This window comes from Rana temporaria, chromosome 3 (assembly GCF_905171775.1).
Source record: "Rana temporaria chromosome 3, aRanTem1.1, whole genome shotgun sequence".
NCBI classification, from domain to species: domain Eukaryota; kingdom Metazoa; phylum Chordata; class Amphibia; order Anura; family Ranidae; genus Rana; species Rana temporaria.
Window position 1 is genome coordinate 94,783,129 of NC_053491.1, and position 20,709 is coordinate 94,803,837.

Genomic DNA, 20,709 nt, shown 5'->3' on the forward strand with positions numbered 1-20,709 from the left:
TACCTCCACTGTGCAGTTCGTGCTGTTCTGGGGTCCCACGGCGGCTGTCTCGGCTCCTCCCCGCAAAAGCTAACCCCCTCTGGGAAGCTCTCTTCCGAGGGGGTTACCTTGTGGGTGTCTCATATACTCTGTGAAGCCTGATATTGTGTGTGTATATACACTGTATTACCAAAAGTATTGGGATGCCTGCCTTTACACGCACATGAACTTTACTAGCATCCCTGTCTTAGTCTGTAGGGTTCAATATTAACCACTTAAGGACCGGACCATAATGCTGCCTTAAGACCCAAGGTGTTTTTACAGTTCGGGACTGCGTCGCTTTAACAGACAATTGCGCGGTCGTCCCAAACAAAATTGGCGTCCTTTTTTCCCCACAAATAGAGCTTTCTTTTGGTGGTATTTGATCACCTCTGCGGTTTTTATTTTTTGCGCTATAAAAAAAAATAGAGCGACACTTTTGAAAAAAATGCAATATTTTTTACTTTTTGCTATAATAAATATCCCCCAAAAACATATATAACATTTTTTTTTTCCTCAGTTTAGGCCGATACGTATTCTTCTACCTATTTTTGGTAAAAAAAATCGCAATAAGCGTTTATCTATTGGTTTGCGCAAAATTTATAGCGTTTACAAAATAGGGGATAGTTTTATTGCATTTTTATTATTTTTTTTTTTTTACTACTAATGGCGGCGATCAGCGATTTTTTTCGTGACTGCGACATTATGGCGGACACTTCGGACAATTTTGACACATTTTTGGGACCATTGTCATTTTCACAGCAAAAAATGCATTTAAATTGCATTGTTTACTGTGAAAATGACAGTTGCAGTTAGGGAGTTAACCACAGGGGGGCGCTGTAGGAGTTAGTGTTCCCTTAGTGTGTGTTAACAACTGTAGGGGGCTGTGGCTGTAGGAATGACGTCATCGATCGAGTCTCCCCTATAAAGGGGATCACTCGATCGATTCAGCACCATAGTGAAGCACGGGGAAGCCGTGTTTACATATGGCCCCCCCCCTGTTCTTCAGCTCCGGGGAGCGATCGCGACGGAGCGGCTATAAACAAATAGCAGCGCCGTCGTCCCGAATCGCTCCCCGAGGGGACTCGACCGCCGCAAGTCGCGGGGGGGGGGTCCCGATCGGACCCCCGACCCACGTCTAAGCAGGGACGTACAGGTACGCCAATGTGCCTGTACGTGCCATTCTGCCGACGTATATGTACATGCGGCGGTCGGGAAGGGGTTAAGTTGGTCCACCCTTTGCAGGTATAACAGCTCCAACTATTCTGGGAAGCACATTTGTGAGGTCAGGCACTGATAGGGACGAGGAGGCTTGGCTCACAGTCTCTGCTCTAGTTCACCACAAAGGTGTTCTATCAGGTTGAGGTCAGGACCCTGTGCAGGCCAGTCAATTTCCTCCACCCCAAACTCACTCATCTATGTCTTCATGGATCTTGCTTTGTGCACTGGCCACAATTATTTGATAGAGGGGGGATTATGTTGTGGAGTCGTTTTTCAAGGGTTGGACTTTGCCCCTTAGTTCCAGTAAAGACATCAGCATAACAAGATATTTTGGACAATTTCATGCTCCCAACTTTGTGGGAACAGTTTGGGGGTGGTCCCTTCCTGTTTCAACATGACTGTACACCAGTGCACCAAGCGAGGTCCATAAAGACATGGATGAGCGAGTTTGGAGTGGAATTGTAAGGAATAATGATTGTTCCTTGTGTCTTGGGCCTTTAGTAATGCAAACCATGGTGGCATCTGTGTAAAGACAGATCTTGTGAGTTGGTTGGCCACATATTAGGCAACCACAAGTGGCCCCTAGATTATCTATCTGCATCAATGACATTACATTATGATATAATAACCTTGTACTCTGTATTGAGCTTCTCTGGTTTACCCTTGGTTTATTTTTTTTCTTCTTTAAATGTTTTGTAGATTAATTTTTACAGGACAGTACGCCTAGATTTAGTGGCAAATTCTGTACAGTCCTCAGCAACACTGGCTGTAAATCAGCAGGACAGAGGTAGTTGATGTCTCACTGCTATAACCTCAGGAATCAATCTACGTAATTAAAATCCCTGAAACTGAAATAAAAGCCACAGTCTCAGGGCCAGGAAAAATTTCAAGGTTCTTTTTTTTTGGTTGAATGATAGTATAATATTGATGTTTCATGTTTATAGACATAACTGTAAAAAGATTTGTATTTACACTGTATTTGGAGAACAGCATGGAAAAGTCAGAGAATAGGTAACAAAATAATGATTTTCTGAGCAATGCTTTTATAGCGCTACCCCTGCAGGAGCTGCTGAGTTTAACTGGTTCTCCCCCAAACAGTACAGAGGCCACCAGCCACCCAAGCAACAGTCCATTCATTCTAGCTCCAATAAACAATCTAGGGCAGGGTTTCTCAACTAGAGTTTCATGGAACACTAGGTTTCCTACAGTGATTGCTAGGGGTTCCTTGAGCAATGGGCAATTTATGCCTCTCAGATAATTTTTCATTGACACCAATGATCTTTTTAGCTTTGTGTAAGAGGGTAATTCTTCCCAGTAATCTATACGTGTAAAGAACACTTTTTCCATTTTATATAACACAAATGTATATGATTATAAAAGGCAGTGCAGCGCTGTTAATAATGATATTTAAATACAATTAAGTAAAAACCGTGAAACAAAGAACTCTTTGATAAGAGAAAGAATCCAATTGGATATAATAAATTAGTGAGTGATAAAAATAAACAGCAAAGTCCATTTAAAAACCCAAAAATTAAAAAGTGTTTCAATCTGGTGTGAAAAAACAAATCCTTAGTTAACAAGATGTGATGATATCTTGATTGCTGTGAGAAGGTGTTCACCCATGCAATTCGTGAAGTAAGGATTAACCGCTTACCGGAGGTAAAGACTGTTTTCCACCAGTCCTATAGAGCCTATGGGAAGTCTGGTCTCCCAATACCCTTTCAGCAATAATTACACCTCAGCAATCGATCCGGGTATCATAGATAGGAACAAAAGAAACTCTTCATAGTGCATACCATTTAAACCAAAACCAGATTTAATAAAAGTATTGCACTTACAGTTATGTTGCCAAAAAACCGCATATAAGTGGACAAAGAAAAGAGAGCGCTTCAGCTGTAGTGTTCCGATGCTCCTCGCTACTCAGTCTGCAACCACGGCCAGCGTTCAGAACGGAACGCAATGACGTCACGGCACCCAACAATTGTTTCGTCACGAAGGGACTTCTACGGGGGACTAGCCGGATATGGACGTCAGTGCGCTTGGTGGTTTTAAATAGCCCAGGGATCCATTAATGAAACTGGAAAACCGGATCTGGTTTACATGTGAAACTGAGGGCAAACCATTTAGTATGGGTAGCAAGAGGAGCGGAAGTCCGCTTACTTGATTACAAAAACGGACCACCCGGAACAGAAAGGAATTATTATTTTGTGGAAAGAACGTGGCGGTGTGTCAATGTCTGGCAGCGGAGCAACGAAACACTATTAAAATGGCAATTTTTCTATGTACAAAAATCTATCTGAATCTGAATACAGCTTAAATTAAGTTACATGTACAATAAACATACAGAGATGGAAATGTACATTATTAATAATCATTAAACCGCAATATATATAATTTTATAATTTGATATTAAATAATTTTATTTGCAAAAATAAAAAATAAAAAATGAATAAAAATAACCGCGCAAATAGCATTTAACCCTCCTGGCGGTGAATTGAATTAGAATAAATATTAATTAAATAAAAAATATATTTAAAAAAAGGTTACAGTAAATGCATAATCTCTAAAATCAATATTAAGAATTATTTAAAAAGCAGTTGACATCCCAGTCGACATTAAGCCCGAAAGGGATGAAAGATTTTAAACAAAAGATCCAGCGAGTTTCAAGCCTAGAGATAGCACGTACCATATTAGTGCCTCGCCAATGTGGGCGGACATTATCTATCGCAAAGAAACTTGTACCTTTCAGTTGCCTCCCATGATGTTTATCATAATGTTTTGATAAATTATGTTTCGGAAAACCACTTTTTATTTTTCCAACATGCTCACTGAGGCGAATATGTAATTCTCTTTTTGTGCGGCCTATGTACTGTTTAGAGCACGGACATTGTATCATGTATACAACGTACTTGGTAGAGCAGGTAATAAATGAGTCTATGTCGTAAGAAGTCCCAGTAACTGAGGACTGGAAGTTGACACATTTGCGCTCCTTAAAAGAATTAATTTTACAGATGTTGCAACGGCGACATGGAAAGAAACCTTTAAGTGAGTGAAAAAATGATATTTCCTTAGGGGGGTCTACAACATTAGGTGCTACACTGTGCCTCAAATGTATACAAATATACAAATGTACAAATGTATATGAGTTGTAGATATAGTAATTTTTAGCAGGGGTTCCCCGAGCTCAGAAAGTTATTTTAAGGGTTCCTCTGTGTTGAAAAGTTTGAGAAAGGCTTATTAGGGGTTAGGGGTATGGGATACTCTAAAATGTTTAGCACATGAAGATGGGCCGAACACCCCCCGGTTCAGTTTGTGCCAGAACTTTCAAACATCGCAAAAGTTTGGTGCCCATTAAAGCCTATGAATTTGAACCGTAAAATTCAAAAGTGCCCATTTTGAAGGTTTATATGCAAGTTATTGTGCATACAAAGGGTATGGGGGTCCGGGTAGTGCCCTGGGGGACATGTATCAAGGCAAAAACAGTTTTTTTTAAATACCTTTTTTAAATGAGCAGTGATTTAATGATGCTTACAGTGAAACAATAACAATGAAACTTGTCTTTAAATATAGTGTCTGGGGGGCCTTTTAGTCTGCCTGTGAAAGGAGAAGTCTGTACTGTGTATAGAACCTGCATCAGAATCAAGTAATGCCTGTGCATCGTCAAGGAGGAAGTGGCTGACGCTGTGTTCAATTAACTCAGCTGACTCCACCATGCATGATGCTGGGGCTATGACAGGAGTAGCTGTGGACAAGGAGGCAGAATAATCTGCTCTGGGAGCTTCGGTGGACTGTGCACTAGTCTTTGCTTGGGTGATAGAGGATGAGGATGGTTTAGTAAGCCAGTCTACCACCTCCTCTGCATGCTGTGGCTGGATAGCACAGGCAACATCACTAAACAGAGAAAATGGTGTCCTGCCAGAGGACCGACCATGCCAACCTTTGCCTGTGAAAACATACGCTGCTGACCCCCTCACAGTGGCATGGGAACATTTGCCTCTCCTTGTTGGCCTCCCAGACATGATGAGGGGGGGGGGACTCATTACCGAAATATAATAGAGACGGAAATGTGTAATAATATGCACTTAAATCAATGGAAAGTGGTGTTTGGTGCACTTTAACATGAGGATTACAACTGACAGAAGTTCAATATACTGCAGTAAAACTGCACTGACGCACTACAATATACTGCATTAGAACTGCACTGATGCACTTCATTATACTGCAGTAAAACTGCACTGACATTTTTCAATATTCTGCAGTAAAACTGCACTGATGCACTGCAATATACTGCAGTAAAACTTCACTGACGCACTACAATATACTGCAGTAAAACTGCACTGACACACTTCAATATACTGCAGTAAAACTGCACTGACACACTTCAATATACTGTAGTAAAACTGCACTGATGCACTTCAATATACTGCAGTAAAATTGCACTGATACACTTCAATATACTGCAGTAAAACGGCCCTGATGCACTTCACTGATACACTTCAATATATTGAAGCTGCACAGACACACTACACTGACACCACAGTAAAACTGCACGGACACACTACACTGATGCTGCACTATCACTATATTCACACTACACTGACACTCTACACTCACAATAGCACACTAACTTGCTAGTAGCAATGAACAGAGCCCTGTTCTATCTATCTCCACTCCAATATCCAACACGCAAATGGCTCCTCTGGGAAGGAACCTTTTATAATGTGGGGTGGGTCTATAAGCAATAAGCCATGATTGGCCTAAGTCCTCATGACTTTCTCCAGTCATGGCTCTGACAGTGTTCTGTGCCCTGATTGGGCAAAGCCTTCAATGCTTCAGCCAATCAGGGCTTTGAATGCACTGTGCAGCGTGAACAAATGGTTGAGTGTTCTGCCAATTTGGATGTTCATCGAATGGGGAAACAGCCAATGTTCAGACTGCATTTATTGCGCAGCCCGAACCGTTCACCCAACACTACTGGAGACCATGAGGTAACTTTCTGAGCAGGCTAAGCCCCATGGTTTAGGACCATAAGGCAAGTCTCTTTGGTATATGTGTTTGTCTCCTTAGCACTTGTTGAGAAATAGGACAGTTGAAAGCCAAAAGCAATCCGATTGTTGGCCAGACGAGCGTCTGATTTTTGTCCAAAGGGCGTGTGCCAGGAACTTGTCTTGCATACTAACCATACACAATTGTCGGCCAACAAACACGAATGTAGTGACATACTATGAGGAATTTCAGCTCTTGAGCGCCACCCTCTGGGCCCCTTCTGCTAATTTCATGTTTGGTGAGCATTGATTCCGAGCATGCGTGTTTGTACTTTTGACTTTTGTGTGACAGACATGTGTACAGATGATAGCCTGTTATCCATTTGTTGGCCAAAAGTTGAACAACAATTGTCTGAAGGAGCGTACTAACGGTCTGATTTTAGGACAACAGTCCGTTAACAGACATTCCCCTGCCAACAATCGGATCGTGTGTATGAGGCTTAACAGCTGATGACCACGAGGCCAGTCTCTTTAACCACTTCAGTCCAGGAAGATTTTCCCCCTTAACCTCTTGACCACCGCCCCATGTCAAAAAGACGTCCTCCTTTTTAAAGTTGAATATCTCGATAACGGCAGCAGCTGCTGCCACAACCGAGATATTCATCTTTTCAGGGGGCGGTGGTGTACACGATAACGGCGGTCTCCGCGGCGGATTCGCCACGAGATCGCCGTTATCGGTGGCGGGAGAGGGCCCCCCCCCTCCCGCCGCTCTCCCGCGCCCTCCGCCGCTTACCGGAGCCGTCGGTAGCGGCGGAGGGGATCCGATGTGTCCGGCAGCTGAGCGGGGACGGGACTGAAGGAGAAATCTCCTTCACCCGTCCTCCTAGCTCTGCTGGGCGGAAGTGACGTCAAAACGTCAGTCCCGCCCAGCCTCTTAAAGAAACATTTTTTTTTTTGTCATTTGAAAAAATGACATTTTTTTTTTTTTATTTTTTTTTTTGCATTTAAGTCTAATTATGAGATCTGAGGTCTTTTTGACCCCAGATCTCATATTTAAGAGGACCTGTCATGCTTTTTTCTATTACAAGGGATGTTTACATTCCTTGTAATAGGAATAAAAGTGATCAATTTTTTTTTTTTTTTTTTTCAGTGTAAAAAATTATAAAACTAAATAAAAATAAATAAGAAAACCAAAAAATTTTTTTTTAAAGCGCCCCGTCCCGACGAGCTCGCGCGCAGAAGCAAACGCATACGCGAGTAGCGCCCGCATATGAAAACGGTATTCAAACCACACAAGTGAGGTATCGCCGCGATCGTTAGAGTGAGAGCAATAATTCTAGCCCTAGACCTACTCTGCAACTCAAAAAATGCAACCTGTAGAATTTTTTAAACGTCGCCTATCGAGATTTTTAAGGGTAAAAGTTTGACGCCATGCCACGAGCGGGCGCAATTTTTAAGCGTGACATGTTGGGTATCATTTTACTCGGCGTAACATTATCTTTCACAATATATAAAAAAATTGGGCAAAATGTATTGTTGTCTTATTTTTTAATTCAAAAAAGTGATTTTTATCCAAAAAAAGTGCGCTTGTAAGACCGCTGCGCAAATACGGTGTGACAAAAAGTATTGCAATGACTGCCATTTTATTCCCTAGGATGTCTGCTAAAAAAAATATATAATGTTTGGGGGTTCTGATTAATTTTCTAGCAAAAAAATTGTGATTTTCACATGAAGGAGAGAAGTGCCAGAATTTACCTGGTGGGCAAGTGGTTAATGACCAGTCCATTTTTTGCGATACGGCACTGCGTTGCTTTAACTGACAATTGCGTAGTCGGGCTACGCTGTACCCAAACAAAATTGACGTCCTTTTTTCCCAACAATTAGAGCTTTCTTTTGGTGGTATTTGATCACCTCTGAGGTATTTATTTTTTGCGCTATAAACAAAAAAAAAGAGCGACAATTTTGAAAAAAAATCAATATTTTTTACATTTTGCTATAATAAATATCCCCAACATTAAAAAGAAAAAAAAACGAATTTCTTCATTAGTTTAGGCCAATATGTGGTTGAACTGGATGGACTTGTGTCTTTTTTCAACCTGACTAACTATGTAATATGTATTCTTCTACATATTTTTGGTAACAAAAATCACAATAAGCGTATATTGATTGGTTTGCGCAAAAGTTATAGCATCTACAAAATAGGGGATATATTTATGGCATTTTTATTATTATTATTTTTTTTTTTACTAGTAATCGCGGCGATCTGCGATTTTTAGCGTGACTGCAACATTGAGGCGGACAGATCGGACACCTTTGCCACATTTTTGGGACCATTGACATTAATACACATTAATACACATTAATACTATAAAAATGCACTGATTACTGTGTAAAGGGGTTAGGACTAGGGGGCGATCAAGGGGTTAAATGTGTTCCTTCATGTGTATTTCTTACTGTGGGGGGATGGGACTGACTAGAGGAGGAGACAGATCGCTGTTCTGGCCATTTTCCCCCTTAATGATCAGGCCATTTTTTGCGATACAGCACTGCGTGACTTTAACTGACAATTGCGTGGTCATGCAACGTTGTACACAAGAACATTTTTTGTCCTTTTTTCCCCACAAATAGTGCTTTCTTTTGGTGGTATTTGATCAGCTCTGTGGTTTTTATTTTCTGCACTATAAACAAAAAAATATACTTTTTGATATAATAAATACCCTCCAAAAAAATTTAAATAATGAATTTCTTCATCAGTTTAGACCAATATGTTGTATTCTTCTACATGTTTTTGGTAAAATAAATCGCAATAAGCGTATATTGATTAGTTTGCGCAAAAGTTATAGTGTTTAGAAAATAGGGAATAGATTAATGGTATTTTTCTTTTTTTTTTTTTTACTATTAATGGCGGCGACCAGAGATTTTTTAGCGGGACTGCGACATTGCGGCAGACAGATCGGATACTTTTTTGTGACCCTTGACATTTATATAGCGATGAGAGCTAAAAATACCCACTGATTACTGTATAAATGTCACTGACAGGGAAGGGGTTAACACTAGGGGGCGATCAAGGGGTTAAGTCTTACCTAGGGAGGTATTTCTAACTGTGGGAGGAGTGTATTGACAGGGAGTTGAGAGAGATCGCTGTTCCAGATCACTAGAAACAGCATATCTCTCTCTCTACTTCCCTCACAGAACGGAGATCTTTCTGTTTACATTGACAGATCCCCATTCTGTCTCTCTCTGGAGCGATCGCAGGTCCTCGGCAGACATTGCGGCCACGCGCAATCGGCTCCGGCGCGTGGCCCCTAGAGCTCTTAAAGTGCCCGACGTACACCTACGGCGATTCGCGCAGCCGTGCCAACCTGCCGCAGTAAAATGATGACGGGTGATCAGGAAATGGTTAGGGAGACGATGTATGACGGCACTCTAAAGGGGAAGTTCTAATTGCCTTTGGGCTGCTTTTAGTTGATTCCTTGTTAGTAAAAGACGATTCGCGCTTTTTTGTCTGTTACAGCGTGATGAATGTGCTTACTCCATTATGAATGGTAGTTTTACCAGAACGAGCGCTCTCGTCTCATAACTTTCTTCTGAGCATGCACGGGTTTAAAACATCATTTTAGCCCACACATGATCATTTTTTACAACCTGAAAAACAAAATTTTTTAAAACGACGTTAAAAAATGCAGCATGTTCGAATTTTTATTTTTTTCGTTTTTCAGAAGCCGAAAAACGATGTGAAGCACACACACAATCATTTTAAATGACGTTTTTAAAACAGTCCTTTTTTTTTAATGCCGAAAAACGATCGTGTGTACGCGGCATAATGCTCTGCGTTGGACAGTTACTGCTCTGCATTGGATTGTGTACATTTAGTGGTACTTACCTAAGATTACACTGCATCAAAAAAAGAGCGAAAACTCTGAGTGAGCTGTCAATCAATCTCTGACAATACTAACTTTGTTATTTTGTTTTTATTCCCCATTTTCATTAGAAACTGTAATCAGTCAGAGCACAACACATTTCTAAATCTCTGTTTGTTCAGAGACATCTAAGAAATAGAGATTTTCTCTACAGACATAGGACAGTCATTCATTCCTGGATGGTGATTTAACCGCTATTGAAGCATTGGCTAAAAGCTGTTTTTATATTTGTAAATTTTGAAGGTGGGAAGAGGAGGCAAAAGCCTTCTAGGTAAAACCATGGCTTCATATACCAAGGCACCAGGCTGCTGCTGTCTGAGGGTACGATTGATTGGGCAGGTAAGAAAATCCTTCCCAAATCACTTTTGTTCTCCCCTGAGACTAGAAGCATTGAGCGTCTGCCAACACGTCTCATCTCCTTCCCCTCCACTGACAATAACAATATCATATGGCAAAACTGAAAGTTGCTGCTCTTGGACCTGCCTTTGCATACTACTAGTCCCAGAGGGTGGTTGTAGGATGCAACCACATAGGTTTATGGGTGGCCAAATCCTATTGATGCTTGGAAATACAATGCTGCAATGGGATTATATCAAAGTGACACACCTATCCACTATGACCAGTGAACAAAACCAGGCTTCTGTGAAAATTAATGATGTAGGTGTCTCATGGTGTAAAGAGTGGAAAGGTTGCATTGGGTTTGGGCACCCTGGTAAAGGCTAATGCCATGGTTTTAGACAGACAAACAAATTGACTGACACAAAAAATATATATTACAAATTGATGTGAGTACTTCCATTAAACCGATCATATTCAGGTATGTAAAAAGTTTAAATAATTTTACACTTCCCCCTATGTGTGAAAACCTCCCTACCTAATATAAATATTGATACAATCCCCATCAGCTATTTTATGTGCAGATGCAATAAAAGAGAGATTGTTTAATTTCATAACTGTTTCCCTTATGTTGTACACTGTAGCGGGAGGGCCGTGGGACCCAGAAGCTCTTACACAGATTGAGCCAGGAAATAAGGGACATATGTTGGATTGTTTTAACATGGGTCTGTAATCCACAATATATTCAAGAATGTCTACAAGAACAAATTACAGGTTGTTGATTCAAAACCCAACCGGTCAATAGAAAGAGTGATTCATTCAATGTGGGAACACAGACTGTTAAGGTGTTTAATGTCGTCTGCTACTGTCATGTAAATGAACCTTAGTCTGGCTCTCAAGAACCTTTCATTGTGTGATGCTAATTGACACTGTATTGTGTGAATTTCTATTGATGATAAATGTGTATTGTACAGCAGGTGAGAAGAGCTTATCTCGGAGTCACCTTGTCTGGGTAAATGATTAGTAATTAGCTCATGTAGATTATCTCGGAGTCAGAATGGCTGTTTCCTAAAAGATGTGTATTGTGCTCCTTGTGTCATGTTGTGGGTGGAGTTGGGTCATTGTTCATTGTGATTTCTAAACTGTATATAAGAAGCCTGAGTTTTCTATTAAAGTCTATTCCTGTTGAACCAGAGAACAGAGCTGTGTCTCGTTTCTGGGGAATACATATGGGTCGTGTTCGTCTGCTGGATTGTGGAGTGTCGATAAGCTGTTGTGGGTTGGTGGAATGGAATATCTTAAACGGCGTTAACCCCTGACCGTTACATACACTTTACATCAGTGGTCATCAACCCTGTCCTCAGGGCCCGCTAACAGGCCAGGTTTGCAAAATAGCTGAAATACATCACAGGTGATATCATTTGCTGCTCAGTGATTGCAGTATTCTAGTCTGTATCTCCCCAAGGTAATACATAAGACCTGGCATGTTAGTGGGCCCTGAGGACAGGGTTGATGACCACTGCTCTACATGTAGCCACCCTCTCCTAAACAGGGGTGACTATCTAAATTTAGTGCTGCTGGGTGGTAGTCTGCCCAGACTGATCTAAAGTCTAGTAGTTCATTTATTTTTCTCTTAAACTCAGTGTAGCTGTATTGTCTCTCTGCTGCCAGTAGTCACCGGTACCTCTGACAATAATGTGAGATGCCACAGTAATATTGAATTATGAATAATTATATTTCCTCTAGCCAACCAGAGGTTTATTGCCACTGGTGCATGCTGAGGAAAAGCTTAACTATTTGGGGCGGACCTCTTTTTCCCAGGTTGCAGCCTGGGAAGGGTGAATGTTGAGCAATTGGTACTTGAAATTGGATTATCTCATAGTGAAGAGCCCCTACGGCCATGGTCAATGGAGCAGTTTCATGAGTCACATGGGCAGGCAGTAGAGGTCTCCCATCAATAGCCTCAATGGCAAGTGGAGCGACACAAAGTTGCACCGGAATCGAGTGCTTAGACACAAAGGCACTGTCTATGAACAGGCCTGCAGCCCCAGATTCGATTAGAGCCTGTGTATCAATGGATGACTCAGACCACGAAAGGGTAACCAAAACTAGAGACTTATCCTTCAAGGCAACTGGGGACGTAACACTGCCACCTAATGTCTGTCCCCTACAGGACCTCAGGTACAAGTGTTTCCCAGATTGGTAGGACAACACTTCAAGAAGTGACCTGCCTGGCACAATCTCTCCCTCCTCCTAAAGGCCCTCTCATCCGCAGAGAGATGTGTGAAGCCCAACTGCATGGGTTCTACTTCACTGACAGACTCTGTACCAGGAGGCATGGGAGGTGAGGGAGGCAAGGGTGGGACTCCAAAGCTTGGAGCCAAACGTACAGGAGGCTTTCACAAGCACTCCTTAAAGGACGGTCTCACTCGGAGTCTGGAGTCAATGAGAATGGTAAACGTGATCAACTTCTCCAGATCTGTATGTATGTCTCGGGCTGCTATCTCATCTTTGATATTATTTGAGAGACCATAAGAAAAAGCAGCCACAAGAGCCTCATTGTTCCAAGCGACCTCTGCTGCCAGAGTACGGAAATCGATTGCGTAATTGGCAACAGTGCCTTGATTTATGGACATGAAGCTTTTGGTAGCAGAGGTGGAGCGTGCGGGAATGTCAAATACCCTTTTAAAGGAAGCCACAAACTCTGGGTAACTCAGGACAATGGGTTTTTGCTCCTCCCATAGAGGTTTTGCCCAGGCCAAGGCTCTATCAGAAAGCAAAGAAATTAAATTTGCTTCTGTCCGTGGGAAATGCCTGGGGCAGCATCTCAAAGTATATGCCAACCTGGTTCAGAAACCCTCTGCATTGAACTGGATTGCCCCCAAATCTCTGGTGAAGCAGAGCAGAACCAGACATACCTCTAAGGCCTCATACACACGGACGGACTGCCCGCTGAAAACGGTCCGCCGGACCGTTTTGAGCGGACATGTCCGCCCGGAGATTTCTGTCTGATGGTTGTACACACCATCAGATAGAAATCCGCGATGTGCGCGGCCCTGGAAGTTCAATGCTTCCACGCATGCGTCGAATTACTTTGACGCATGCGAGGGATGGCGGACGATCGGACCTGTCCGGTGAGTCTGTACAGACGACCGAACATGTCCGACGGACAGGCTTCCAGCGGACATGTTTCTTAGCATGCTAAGAAACATTTGTCCGCTGGAAACCTGTCCGATCCACCGGAAAATTGTCCGGTCGGACGTACAGACGACCGAACATGTCCGCTGAAACTGGTCAGCGGACCAGTTTCAGTGGACATGTTCGGTCGTGTGTACGGGGCCTTACAGAGATAATATTCGAGGCGGGTGCCTGCACAGAGACTGGAGCAGCAGCAGGGATGGCCTGCAACACAGGTTGTACCAAAACAGCCACAGTGGGAGGATCCAAGTGAGCAGTTGCGAATCAGGAGCATCTGTAATGCTATGGCAAACTGATATATGCAGTGATCCTGCTCATTCAACCTGGAAAAAATATTACCACTAGGTGGATTGCCTGTATCTTTCGTATTCATGGCTGTAACGGAACGTCCCACACTCCACTTGAGTGCTTCCATCACTACACTGCTTCCTCCAATCTGGACCTTCAGATATCAGATTTTACAGCCGAATATTGTAACCAAGAACCAGATGAGACTAGCTCAGTTACAAAGCTGGAACATGAACTCTTTATTGAAACACATGTAACAACAGATATCCACTTAGGAACAATGCCCATAAAAAATGTGACTGGGGTTCTCGGTCATCCTGAACCCCTAATGGACACAGGGCAATTTACACATAGGAGGGGCCAGGGGAGCTGGACCAGGACCTCCAGGGCTCCCCAAAGCAAGCTGGGCTCCACAAGCCCCCCCCCCGCCCAAAGTGACTGTTGTCACAATGGCCTTTGCCTACTGTCAGGAACCATGAAACAGACGTTGACAGAAAATGCAATAAATATCACACCTTTTAATGAAATGGTAAAAAATGGTACAACTGGTACAACTGGTACAACTGGTCAAAACATAGCCAGGGTTCGGTACCCAAATTGGGTAGTCAGAACAAGCCAGGAAATCAGGAAGCCAGAGATCAGCATAGTCAGAGGTAGCAGACCGGATCAGAAACCAGTAGGGATGTCAGCCAGGCAAGTCTTCAACAGGTACACAGCAGAGAGTTTCTAGATATGTTGACCAAGGCAAAGGCATTGATGAACTGAACCAGGCAGTTTAAATAGCCAGAAGGTGCTGGCTGTGGACTTGACTGACAAGCAGGAGATGATCAACAGGTGAGCCACTGTGGAACGATGAGTACTAGCAATTAACCAACAGCTGAGTAACCTAAGCACAGAGAATTAAGGGCTGAGAGCCCAGCCCTGACACTGTGATGAATAAAAAGTTACACATCCCCCATCTTTTAGCCTTGGGAAAATGCTCGCCCACCTTGCCTCTGGGCATACACTTCAGGGGGTGCTACATACACATCAACAAAATATGAATAATAATAACATTTAGAACAGTTTTTTTTTTTTCAGTTTAAATATCCCACTTAAAATCTGTGAACCTTAACCTCCCTGGCGGTATGATTATGTCAGATTTTTTATTTTTTTTAACAAACAGGGGTTCTTTATTGCGCAAACTGTTGGCGCTATATAAATCCTGTATAATAATAATAATAATAATTATTGTACAGATGTAATAAGAAAAAAAAAGAAAATATTCGGCTGACACAGCCAAGTGACATGGCAGTATACACAATTGAGAACAACAAACAGACAATATACACTTACAGAATCTTACTGTATACCAAAAGAACAGAGACATAAAAAAGTACTGCAATAACACCAACAGGACCTCATCTGCACTCCAACCAATGGGTCTCTGGTAAACAACAGGCATCCAGTTGAGCGGAGAGTTCAGAGTCAACATCCAGAACACCCACCCAGGGGGATACAGGCAGTAAGGGGGAGAACCCCTCTATGGAGACAGCCACGCCTGCCACACCTTGTCAAATTTCCAGGGACATCCTCTACTGATATACGTTAACTTGTAGAGTGGCAGAGCAGTGTCAATCATAGCTAACCAGGAGGACACAGACGGGGGGTCAGGAGTTGACCATTTACAGATAATCGCCTTTTTGGCATAAAATAACAGGTAATCGATAAATAGCTTACTGTGATGGGATCTTTGGTCATCGTCAGGTATACCCAGGAGGGCCAGCTCTGGCGTCAGGGGAAGCGACAGATCTAATTTAAGATTCACCAACTCAAATACCTCCCTCCAAAAGGCCGGCAGCTTGGGACATCCCCAGATCATATGCACTCTCCCAAGAAAAACTCTCCAGCAATACACACCAAACTGAGCATGTGCAGCTTGCCCCCAAGGCTCTGTTCTATCAGCAGATAGATTGGAAATGGTGGAAGAAGGGGAGGATCAGAGAAGACAGGATCAAACAGCCTTTTTACACAATGCAGAGGAATTGCCCCTTAGGTTCTACAGTGAGTATAAAGGCCCATACACACAATCAGACTTTTCGACAACAACGGTCCAACAGACGTGTTATCGGACAATCCGACCGTCTGTATGCTCCTTCGGACAATTGTTGTCATAATTTCCACGGACAAATGTTCGCTGTGTATGCTCTCAAACTTTCCGACAACAAATGCCCAATGGAGGATCATCGATCGTGTGTACACAAGTCCATCGGACTTAAATCCAAAGTAAAACATGCATGCTCAGAACCAATTCTAAACATCAGACAACAATAGCAGAAGTTGCCCATAGGGTGGCGGTAAAGAGCTGAAAAAACAGTGATTTGGTGAATGTTGGCTGAAAATGTTCTGCCGTGTGTATGCAGAACAAGTTCATGGACAACGCCCTTCGGACCAAAATCCATGGAAAAGTCTGATGGAAGTCTGATCGTGTGTATGAGGCTTAAGAAGCATGATTTACTACATATACAGACTGATTTTCCTGTTGTGGGTTTAGTAACACTGGGGCAGATTCAGGCAGCTTTTACGGCGGCGTATCTCCAGATACGCCGCCATAATTTGAAATCTGCGCCGGCGTATCGTTACGCCGATTCTCACAGGCAGATACGGTAAAAAAATAGGCTTCCTTTGCCGACGTAACTTGAATGCGGCGGCGTATAATTGTGTGCAATATTACGTTGACCGCTAGGGGTGCTTCCGTTGTTTTCGACGTAGAATATGCAAATTACCTAGTTACGTCGATTCATGAACGTACGTGTGCCCGGCGGTAGTTTTTTACGTCGTTTGCGTAAGGCTTTCTCGGCGTAACGTTGCTCCTGCTATTAGGAGGCGCAGCCAATGTTAAGTATGGACGTCGTTCCCGCCTCGAAATTTTAATTTTTTATGTCGTTTGCGTAAGTCGTTCACGAATAGGGCTGGACGTAATTTACGTTCATGTCGAAACCAATACGTCGTTGCGGCGTACTTGAGAGCAATGCACACTGGGATATGTACACGGACGGCGCATGCGCCGTTCGTAAAACACGTCAATCACGTCAGGTCATCACACATTAGCATAAAACACGCCCCCCCTCCACATTTGAATTACGCGGGCTTATGCCGGCCCCATTTACGCTACGCCGCCGCAACTTACGGAGCAAGTGCTTTGTGAATACTGCACTTGCTCCTGTAAGTTGCGTCGGCGTAGCGTAAATACAATACACAATGCCGTAACTAGGCGCGCAGGTACCTGAATCTGCCCCACTTAAACTCGTGATCTGTCTAACTTTTTCTGCCTAACAGCTTTTCTTATTGTTAGTGTATTTTATGTGTGGGCGAAAAACAATTCCTTGTCTTCCAATGTGGCCCAGGACGGTCAAGAGGTTGTACACCCCTGGTGTAAACGATAACAGGAAATCTTAGTCACGCAAAGGATTCAGACTCCACTTTACAAGCTTTGGATCAGTTAATGGTAAGACAATTACTTTATTATTTATTCATGTAGAGAAAAAGTTGCAAAGATACTGTAATATCTTTTTGGTGAGGTTTTAATTCCTGTTCTCTTATATCTTTATATTTAATTAAAAAAGGAAATGTTAGAAGATAGGACCTGTATGTAATCAGTTTATGTGTTAATGGAAAAATAATAATGATATAAAGAATACTTTGTCATTAAAATTAAGAAGTGTATTGTAATGCTTTTTCCCAATCTTTTTAGCTCGCCTACCAGTCTTTGAAATGCACCCCTTAATCTACCAGAATCCTTATATCTTTCTTTATGTATAATATTGGAGAATAGCTCATCCCATTATCTATTTTATAGCCCCCCCCTTCAAATCTTTATGAGGTCTCTGGATATTGCTCTTTATATTTATCACTCCCTAGAGCCGTTAAACACAACAGTGTGTGATCATAAAACAGACTGTTACAGACATCGCTCCACATAAAGATCATGTACTGTGAAGACACGGAAACCGAAAACATCATTTTACGCTTAGATATGTCATATACTTAGAGTACACAAGTCATATATTTAAAATATACTTCTCACTTATAGCAATGCATCAGTCTTTGGCAAAGCAGCAGAGAAGCCTTGTCCTGTTCAGGCTCCTAGAGTATAAATGTAAAGCTGGCCATAGAGATTTTTGTTCGAGCGCTCGTATGAAAAATCTTGCCAGTACTTTCGATAATGCCATCAGAGACTTGACAAATGTACTTTACCATTTCATTTGTTTTGTAAAATTTGATTTAGGAATGATTGGAACTTTCCAAATAAAAAAAAACACATATACTGTTAGAATTTTGTTGGGTTGAATTTTTTTTTCCATCCTGCTCCTTCAAGTTTTTCATCAATACAGTCAAAAATGGTTGTCGATTTGGCCCCAGTTAATGTAGTTACTGTATATACTCGAGTATAAGCTGAGTTATTCAGCACAATTTTTTTGTGCTGAAAATGCCCCCCTTGGCTTATACTTGAGTCACCTTTTTGCACCTCCTGGGCTTTGGGGACCCGGTACCGGCTGGCCGTAGGTCCCCTGGACCCCAAACTTGGCACACATGTAGCCCCATTCTCCTCTACAAGTGTGCAAAGTTTGTTGTCTGGGGGGCCTACGACTGGGGAGCACCGATTTTTCAAAGCCGGACACCCCTTCCATAGACTCCCATGTTAAACAGTCATTTCTCTGGTGACTTTGGGGACCCGGTACCGGCCGGTCGTAGGTCCCCTGGACCCGGAACTTGGCACACATGTAGCCTCATTCTCCTCTACAAGTGTGCAAAGTTTGTTGTCTGGGAGACCTACGGCTGGGGAGCACCGATTTCTCAAAGCAGGGCACCCCTTCCATAGACCCCTATGTTAAACGTCAGTCTAGTCATAGACACAGTGAGGCATGAGCATAGTGAGGCATGGGCACAGTGAGGCATGGACACAGTGAGGAATAGGCACCGTGAGGCATGGGCACAGTGAGGCATGGACACAGTGAGGCATGGACACAGTGAGGCATGGACACAGTGAGGCATGGGCACAGTGAGGCATGGACACAGTAAGGCATGCACATGGACACAGTGAGGCACAGTGAGGCATGCAGATGGACACCCTAGGCTTATACTCAAGTCAAAGGGTTTTCCCATTTTTTTGTGGTAAAATTAGGTGCCTCGGCTTATATTCGGGTTGGCTTATACTCGAGTATATACAGTAATCAAACTAACATTCCGAAATCCAATTTTGTAAGGGAAATTCTACCCATGTATGGCCAGCTTAAGACATGCACACTCATAACCGATTTGGGTCACATCGGTGTCCATGGTTGTAACAGTCTATGGCCCGGATTCTCAAACGAGTTACGCCGGCGTATCTCCAGATACGCCGTCGTAACTCTGAGTCCGAGCCGTCGTATCTATGCGCCTGATTCTTAGAATCAGTTACGCATAGATTTGTATTAGATCGGACCGGCGTAAGTCTCTTACGCCGTCGTATCTTAACTGCATATTTACGCTGGCCGCTAGGGGCGTGTGCGCTGATTTACGCCTAGAAATATGTAAATCAGCTAGATACGCGAATTCACGAACGTACGCCCGGCCGACGCAGTACAGATACGCCGTTTACATTAGGCTTTTCCCGGCGTAAAGTTACCCCTGCTATATGAGGCGTAGATGCGGCGTACCAATGTTAAGTATGGACGTCGTTCCCGCGTCGAATTTAGAAAATTTTACGGCGTTTGCGTAAGTCGTCCGCGAATAGGGCTGGGCGTCGAAAGCATTGGCTTCTTGCGGGTTAATTTGGAGCATGCGCACTGGGATACTTTCACGGACGGCGCATGCGCCGTTTGTAAAAAGCGTCATTTACGTGGGGGTCACATAAAATTTACATAACACAGGCCCACATCTACCACATTTGAATTAGGCGGGCTTACGCCGGCCTTTTTACGCTACGCCGCCGCAACTTTCGTTTGGAAATACGGCACTTGCCTGTAAAAGTTGCGGAGGTGTAACGTAAATAGGATACGTTACGCCCGCATAAAGATACGCCATTCTATGTGAATCCAGGCCTATAAGCCTACATCTCTTTGGAAGAAAGGAATTTCTGAATTTTAATTGTTTTATCAATATAAATGATCACACATTTACCAGTTGTCACATAAGAAGAAAAAAAAATCCAACTTTCCAAACAAGAGATTGCATTTGCGGAGGTTCTACTATTGCATTGCTAATAGGTATATTATTTCAAGTTGGTGACCAGTCTATGATATAAAAAAGTGAGTAAGATACTCGCTAGTAGTAAGGGCTTGATTTACTGGAGAGCGCAAAATCTGGTGCAGCTCCACATAGAAACCAATCAGCTTCCAGGTTTTTTGTCAAAACTTAAGTGAACAAGTTGAAATTAAAAGCTGATTGGCTACCATGCACAGCTGCGCCAGATTTTGCATTCTTCAGTTTTGATAAATGAACCCCCACTGTATATCAAATACGTATGTAATCCAAAATACCCATCAAACTGGATTTTTTTTTTTTTTTTAATGCATATTATGAATTATTTTTAAATTTAAAACACATATCTTACTATATTAAGCAGGCCATAAATGGAAAAATCTTAGGAAAATTTGTATGAAAATTCTCAGAACATTAGTTTGTAGTTCAAAAGAAATAGTTTTGGAAAGAATTGACTTTACTGAATGAAAAACAGATACACTGTTAGAAAATTGCTCATTCGATAATCACTTTCCATCCTG

General features: G+C 42.6%; 1 protein-coding gene across 1 annotated transcript in view; it reads left to right on the forward strand.

Moving 5' to 3' along the window:
- Window positions 1–17,339: 17,339 nt before the first annotated feature.
- ISLR2 (immunoglobulin superfamily containing leucine rich repeat 2) overlaps window positions 17,340–20,709 on the forward strand; it is a 52,244-nt gene continuing 48,874 nt past the window's right edge. The window contains exon 1 of the mRNA XM_040343012.1: window positions 17,340–17,453. The gene's annotated coding sequence lies outside the window, so the exon portion shown is untranslated. The remainder of the gene's footprint in view (window positions 17,454–20,709) is intronic.